This window comes from Octopus bimaculoides, chromosome 24 (genome assembly GCF_001194135.2).
Source record: "Octopus bimaculoides isolate UCB-OBI-ISO-001 chromosome 24, ASM119413v2, whole genome shotgun sequence".
Classification (NCBI taxonomy): Eukaryota; Metazoa; Mollusca; class Cephalopoda; order Octopoda; family Octopodidae; genus Octopus; species Octopus bimaculoides.
In genome coordinates this window covers 9722326-9730195 of record NC_069004.1, presented here as the reverse complement: position 1 = coordinate 9730195, position 7870 = coordinate 9722326, and the positions used below count along the sequence as shown (strand labels likewise).

Here is a 7870-nt window from a genome sequence, read left to right as displayed (position 1 = left end):
GTTCGTTTGTTCGTCAGTTCTTTCCTTTGTTCGTTCGTTTGTTTGACCGTTCGTTCGTTTGTTCGATCGTTCGTTCGTTCTTACATACGTACTTACGTTCGTTCGTTAGTTCATTCGTTCATTCGTACGTACGTTCGTCCATTAGGTCGTTCGTTCATTTCATTCGTTCGTCCGTCCGTCCATCCGTTCATTCGTTCTGACATACGTTCGTTCGTTCATATATATGTACGTAGGAACATACGTACGTTCGTTCGTTCGTAATTACGTTCCTTTATTCGTTCGTTCGTACATTCGTACGTACGTACGTTCGTTCGTTCGTTCATTCATACATATGTACGTACGAACATACGCACGCTCGTTCGTTCGTTCGTTCATTCATACATACATACATATGTAAGTACGATTATACGTACGTTCGTTCGTTTGTTCGTTCTTTAGTTCGTTCGCTCATTCGTACGTACGTACATACGAACGAGGTTACCAACGAAATGAACGAACGAAAGAACCAACGTACGAACGATCGAACGTACGTATTTACATATGTATATACGTATGAATGAATGAACGAACGAACGTATGAACTAACTAAAGTACGTACGAACGAACATACGAACAAACGAATGAATGAATGTACGTACGTACGAACTAACGAACGATCGAAAGAACAAAGGAAAGAACGAACGAACGATCGAAAAAACGAACAAAAGAACAAACCAACGAACAAAAGAACGAACGTACGTACGGTCGAACGAAACAAACAAATGAACGAACGATCGGCCGAACGAACGATCGACCGAACGAACGATCGACCGAACGAACGGAAGAATAAACCAACGAACGAAGGAACAAACGAGCGAACGAACGTACGTTCGAACAAACGAACGAAAGAATGAATGAACAATCGAACGAAAGAATGAACAATCGAACGAATGAAAGAACGAAAGAATGAACAATCGAACGAATGAAAGAACGAAAGAACGATCAAACGCACGTACGTACGTAAGCGCATATGTACGTAGGTACGTACGAATGAATTAACGTACGTACGTAGGTACCTACGGACAAAAGAGCGAACGAATGAACAAACTAACGAGCGAACGAACCAACACACGAAATGACAACCGAACGCACGTACTTAATATATTTATTTATATATATATATATATATATATATATATATATATAGATTTAATCAAAAGATTAAATGTGGTACTTAAAATGTTTGAGGCAACAGAATTTGGTAGGGTAAAAACCAAAAACAAAATCAAGAGATTTGGTGAATAAAATTTGAAGAAAAGCAACAAAAATTCAATAGGTTATAGCAGTACATACGCTTCGTACAAACTTCATTTATTCGTGTAGTGAGAACACTACATAAAATGTACAATGAAAATGTACTCCTCAGCTGCATAATGGAATTTCATTTTAGAAAGTCATTTTGTAGATGTGTGCAGAAAACAAGAATACTGAAAACAAGTGACTGAAACCTTTGGCAATATACTGTGCTTGAGAAAACCTGTCAAGCCAAGTGAGATCGTAATCGTGGCCGATCCCAGTGTCTTGTAACTAACACATAGAAAGCATCCACTACACTCTCGGAGTGGTTGGCATTAGGAAGGGCATCCAGGTGTAGAAACCATGCCAAATCAGACTGAAACCTGGTGCAACGTACCAGGTTTCAGTCAAACTCATTCCAGTATGGAAGACGGATGTTAAATGATGATGATGATGATGATATGTGATGTGAGGACAAGGAGACACACACGAAACAAGCTTCTTTCAATTTCCGCCTACCAAATCCACTCACGAGGCTCTGGTCTGTCCAAGGCATTTGCTCAAGGTGCCATTCTGTGGGATTGAACCTATAACCATGGCTGGGAAGCAAACTTCTTATTTCTTATTTCTTTATTACCCACAAGGGGCTAAACATAGAGGAGACAAACAAGGACAGACAAAGGGATTAAGTCAATTACATCGATCCCCAGTGCGTAACTGGTACTTAATTTATCGACCCCGAAAGGATGACAGGCTAAGTCGACCTCGGCGGAATTTGAACTCAGAACGTAACGGCAGACGAAATACCGCTAAGCATTTCGCCCGGTGAGCTAACGTTTCTGCCAGCTCGCCACACATACGTACATATATATATATAACGATTTGAAATATAAATTTAGTTCGTTTCAAAATGGAGTATATTTAATTAATTGTTCCTATCATTTCATTTTGACTTCAAGCAATGCAAAGAGATCCTGTATAACTATGACTCAGCACAAATTTACTCATTGCAATTTTCATCACACATGTTTTATAACTTGTATTAAACTTATTTTCTGTCTTTCAAAAATGTTCCTAGTCTTACTAACAGCACCCACAAACTCTTTGAATGTCACATTATCTGACACAGAATAAATTTAAAAAATAAAAAGTGAAATCTAAGACGTCTGACCAACTTTCTTGTGTAAGTTTGCATTGAATGGGATAAAACTTTAAAATATACTTCAAAGAAAAAAAAAACCATATTCTTTTCTGTGTTCTCTTACTTTCTGATGTTGTTCAGTCCCTGGTCGTTTCTTATTGAGTGAGAGACCTATGATTGAAGGTATTCCAGCAACAATCTTGTTATTCTGCATATCTGGGATTAAATTGTACAACAATTCGAGGCAGCAGAATGTAATTTGAAGGAGATTTACCTTTTGTGTCTAGTGAATTAAGCAATCTCATACAATATCTGTTGTTGGTTCATACTTCTCCCACTTGTATAAGTGGTTGTTTTATAATAATGTACCCATGGTCTGGAAAATAATTGAAGATACAAACATTAATATGTAATGAACTTTATCTTACATAGTGTTGGGCGGCTTCATTTGTTCCACTGAAAGGCAAGCAGTGAAAAATTTGCTATCCCTTGCCTATGTTTCTGTTGACAACTTAACACCACTGAAAGGAAACCACTGAAAATTTTTTGAGGGCCTCTTGTATACTGACAGAATTGAAAGCATTTTGCTTTCTCACACTATTAATACAATAATGAAGGAATGAGTGCTTCGTAAGGGTGAAACTATTTTCATTTTCCGACTCCCCATATTTAAAAGCATATAATACTATATTTCCCACAGAAAACTAGGGAGGGTGGAACACTCAAACCTACACACTCCAAACCACACACTGCATGCCCTAGTTTCCTAGTTACTCTTTGCCACTGACACGCACACTCTAATGAGGATCTAGTTTAGAGAGACAACAGGATAAAACCATTAATAGGAGAGGTTGGGAAGATGAAGAATAGCATCAGAATAAAATGGAACACTTAAGTTAAGTAAAGAAAAGTTAATATAAGATGGGAGAAAAGTAAAAGAAGGTAACAATTGAGAAATGAAAAGCTTAGGCACTGTGAAAGGGCTAGATTTTAATAGATTACATGAAACTGTTAGGAAACCCTCAAAGAAGTTTTGGGACAATGCAGAAATTACCAAGAATTTTGGAAGGTGAAGAACTTACCCGGAGTTGTACAATGTGATGTGGAACATCCTGAGTAACACCTTGAAACTGTACCGTCAAATGTCCATCTTTGGTTGAGGAAGGCATCAAGACCTTTACATCATCACCTTCTTGAAGCCAGACATGTTTGCCAACTATAGGAGAGATAACAGTAAACTGTTGTAAGTTTTGGCACAAGGGTAGCAATTTTGAAGGGGTGGGAGCACAAGTTGATTACATTGAACCAAATACTTGATCAGTGCTTTATTTTATCGAATCTGAAAAGAATAAAAGGCAAAACCGGCTTTGGCAGGATTTGAACTCAAAACCTATGGAGTCAAAAGGAAAACTACTAGGCTATGTCTGATGTTCTAATGACTTTGCCAGTTTATTGCCTAAGAGATAACAATAACGGTTACGAGAAACTATCTCATCATTGTTTAATGTCTGCCTTCCATGCTGGTATGGGTGGGATGGTTTGACAGGAGCCTGCATCAGATTTCTGTGTCTGTTTTCACAGTTTTTACAGCTGGATGCCCTTCCTAACACCGACCACCCAGCAGAATGGACTGAGTGTTTTTTACATGGCACAAGCACAGGCGATGTCAGTTTTAGCAAGGTTTTTACAGTGTGGACTGGATGCTTTTTACGTATTTTGGTAATTAACCCTTGGATGATAAGAACTTTATGAAACGACATATTCGCCATTGTTTACTGTATGAGTTTTGAAAGAAAAGCATTGCTACAGAAGCAATGAAAAACATTTGTGAAGTGAATCCAGATGCAGTGGAAGCTTGGTTTAAAAGGTTTAAAGATGGTGATTGTGGCATATCCGATAAGCCTTGCTCTGGAAGATGACTCACTCTGAATGACAACCTTTAGAATGAGACTATTGTATCAAATCCACACCAAAGAAAAGTTTAGAACATCTCAAGCAAATTGGGAAAACATGTAAAGAGGGAATTTGGGTCCCACGTGAGCTTATGCTTGAGAACCGAACACAACATTCCACCATCTACAGCAGTCTTCTAACCAGGAATAACAACCTGTCATTTCTAGAGTGCATTGTTACAGGTGATGCAAAATGGGCTTTGCATCACTACAGAAAATGAAAAAAGATTGGTTATCACGAGATGAGAGGTTTGTGCCAACACCAACACCAGAATTCCACAAAAATCCTTACTCTGTGTTTGATGGAACATGAAAGGTGTTGTCCATTATGAGCTACTGGAACATGGGAAGACCATCTATCGCCAATAATTTGATCATGTAAATGAAGAATTAGGCTGAAAGTGGCCAGCTTTTGGTAAACAGAAAAGGTATTGCACAGCCATACTCTTCAAAACAAACCCAAGAAAAAAGTAAGAAGTTCTTCAACATCCTCCATACTCACCTGGCTTAGCACCAATGGATTTCCATCTGTTCTGATCACAAGAATATTTTATAAGTGGCAAAACATTAAAAAACAAAGAGGAAGTTGAAAACAGTCTTTCAGACTTTTTTCATGAAAAGAAATAGGTTTCTTTGAACATGGCATAAAAAAGTTACTTTCTCGTTGGACTGCAGTCATTGACAATGCTGGTGATTCCATTCTTGATTAAAACTATTCAGATGAACGTACTTTATATTTGTTTTTATATCCTTTCTGGTAAAACACAATTACTCTCTAAACACCCTAATATATATATAAGCACACACATCCAGGCTTCTACACAGTTTCTGTCTACCACATTCATTCACGAGGCACTGGCAGAAGACACTTGCCCAAAGTACCACATTGGGGGATGAAACCTGAAACAACACAGTTGCAAAACAAGCTTTTCAACCACATAACCATTCTTATATTCTGCTCCTCCTCTTCATCATTATTGTTTAACATCCATTTTCCATGCCGGCATGGGTTGGACAGATTAATACATTTGTATGTGTGTAGAAGAGAAAGAATAAAATGGGTGGGGTAAATGAAAAAGAAAAATACATACTTTTGAAAACTTCTGTGGCTATGCGAGTCTGTGGAAAGTTCACCTTCATATTGCCAGCTACACTGTAATGTCTTGCAGGAGGGACTGGTGGTGTTACACTCTAGATATTAAAATAACATCACTTAATAATACAGTAAACATGTGTGTCTGGGGTAGCTGCATTTTAATAACAGTCTGTGAGAAAGATTCAGACTGGCAGAAACGTTAGCACGCTGGGTGAAATGCTTAGCGGTATTTCGTCTGCCGTTATGTTCTGAGTTCAAATTCCGCCGAGGTCGACTTTGCCTTTCATCCTTTCGGGGTCGATAAATTAAGTACCAGTTACACACTGGGGTCGATATAATCGACTTAATCCCTTTGTCTGTCCTGGTTTGTCCCCTCTATGTTTCGCCCTTTGTGGGCAATAAAAAAAAAAAAAATAAGAAAGATTCACTTATATAACGGAGTAGGACACTAGTGCAGGTTTCTGTATTGAGGGGTGATAATTTTTTCTTCTTTCATAAGTTTCCTTGAGTGTGCAAAGAAAAATAATACATTTTTAATTGCGACTAAGATCAATTAGTAGACGTTATTAAATTTGATGTTTTTTTCTGTAAATTGATGCTTAGCACATCATGGTAGTTGTAGAAAGACAGTTCAGACATGAAAAAAAAAAAAAAATGATACTGAGTATGATATAGCAGTTTCATCCGAGCTCCTTCCAGAATAGCCTGCAGATAATACATTTTTCTCTAAACACTTTGATTATCTTTATATATTTTAAAAGGAGAATTTTCCCCGAAATATAATAGCATTAAACAACCATCCTTTTAGGATGACATGAGAGGCAAATCTTTACAACCCATGTAATATATCTTTTATCCTTTACTTGTTTCAATCATTAGACTGTGGCCATGCTGGGGCATTGCCTTGAAGAATTTTAGTCGAATGAATTGACCAAAGTGCCTATTCTTTTAAGCCTGGTACTTTTTTTTTTATCAGTCTCTTATGCAAAATTGCTAAGTTTCAGGGATGTAAACACACCAGCATGGGTCATCAAGTGGTGGCGGGGACAAACAAAGACACACGGACACACAAAAAAAAAAATATATATATATAGAGAGAGAGAGAGAGAGAAAGAGAGAGAGAGAGAGAGAGAGACAGACAGACAGACAGATAGATAGATAGGTTGATAGATAGATGAAAAGTGGTTAGGAGTCCATAGAAATCAAAAATCATAATTAAAATAAAGTAAATAAAGTTGGAAAAGGCACAGAAGTATATTTTAGAGAATGTTTAATAAAATATAACCAGTTTCAATGGTTAAATGTTTTTTAAGGATGGTTGCTCAGAGAATTAGGGGGAATTTTTTTTCTGTTTTGCTGTGTGTGTGTGGGGGGGGATATATTTATTTCTTTATTGCCCACAGAGAGCTAAACATAAAGGGGACAAAGAGATTAAGTCGATTACATCGAACCCAGTGCGTAACTGGTACTTATTTAATTGACGCCAAAAGGATGAAAGGCTAAGTTGACCTCAGCGGAATTTGAACTCAGAACGTAATGGCAGACAAAATACCGCTAAGCATTTTGCCCAGCACGGTTCTACCAGCTCACCGCCCTTAAGTGTGTGGGATATATTGTCAAAGTAACTCAGTATATATCTGTATCTATTTATGTGGATGTATGTGTGCAGGTATAAGAAGGGTTTGAAATTACATACCAGTTTACCTCATCATCACCATTTTACTGTCCCCTTGGGGTCAGATGGAATTCATTGAGGCAGACTTTTTATGGTCTAATGTCCTCCTAAGTAAGATAATATTTCCCCACTGCTGGACTTGTTTTCATGGATGATTCAAAATGAAGGGCACTGCTTGCATGATGGTATCACTCATTTACAACCATAAAATGCTGTCAAGGCAGGCAGACATTAACACACACCCATGCACACATAGATATACACACACACACAGAGGCTTCCTTCAGTTTCCGTCTTCCAAATACACAGAGAAGGCATTGGTCAGCCTGGGAATATAATAGAAGACTTTTGCCCAAGGTACTGTACAAGGGAACTGATCCTGAAACCATGTGATTAGGAAGAAAATTTCTTAACTTCATGCCCACATCTATTTGAATATTTAAAGGAGCAGCTGTGTGGTAAGTAGCTTGCTTACCAACCACATGGTTCCGGGTTCAGTCCCACTACGTGGCACCTTGGGCAAGTGTCTTCTACTATAGCCTCGGGCCGACCAAAGCCTTGTGAGTGGATTTGGTAGACGGAAACTGAAAGAAGCCTGTCGTATATATGTATATATATGTGTGTGTGTATGTTTGTAACTGTCCCCCCCAACATCACTTGACAACCGATGCTGGTGTGTTAACGTCCCCGTAACTTAGCGGTCCGGCAAAAGAGACCGATAGAATAAGTAC

At 38.2% G+C, this 7870-nt stretch overlaps 1 long non-coding RNA gene across 1 annotated transcript; it reads right to left on the bottom strand.

Annotated features, from left to right (window-relative positions):
* Positions 1-1307: 1307 nt before the first annotated feature.
* On the bottom strand, positions 1308-5578 carry LOC106881741 (uncharacterized). Its single transcript, XR_001410893.2, has 3 exons — positions 5460-5578; positions 3499-3632; positions 1308-2792 (listed from the first exon to the last, which is right to left on the bottom strand). It is a non-coding gene; the product is annotated as an uncharacterized LOC106881741 (long non-coding RNA).
* Between the last annotated feature and the right edge of the window lie 2292 nt (positions 5579-7870).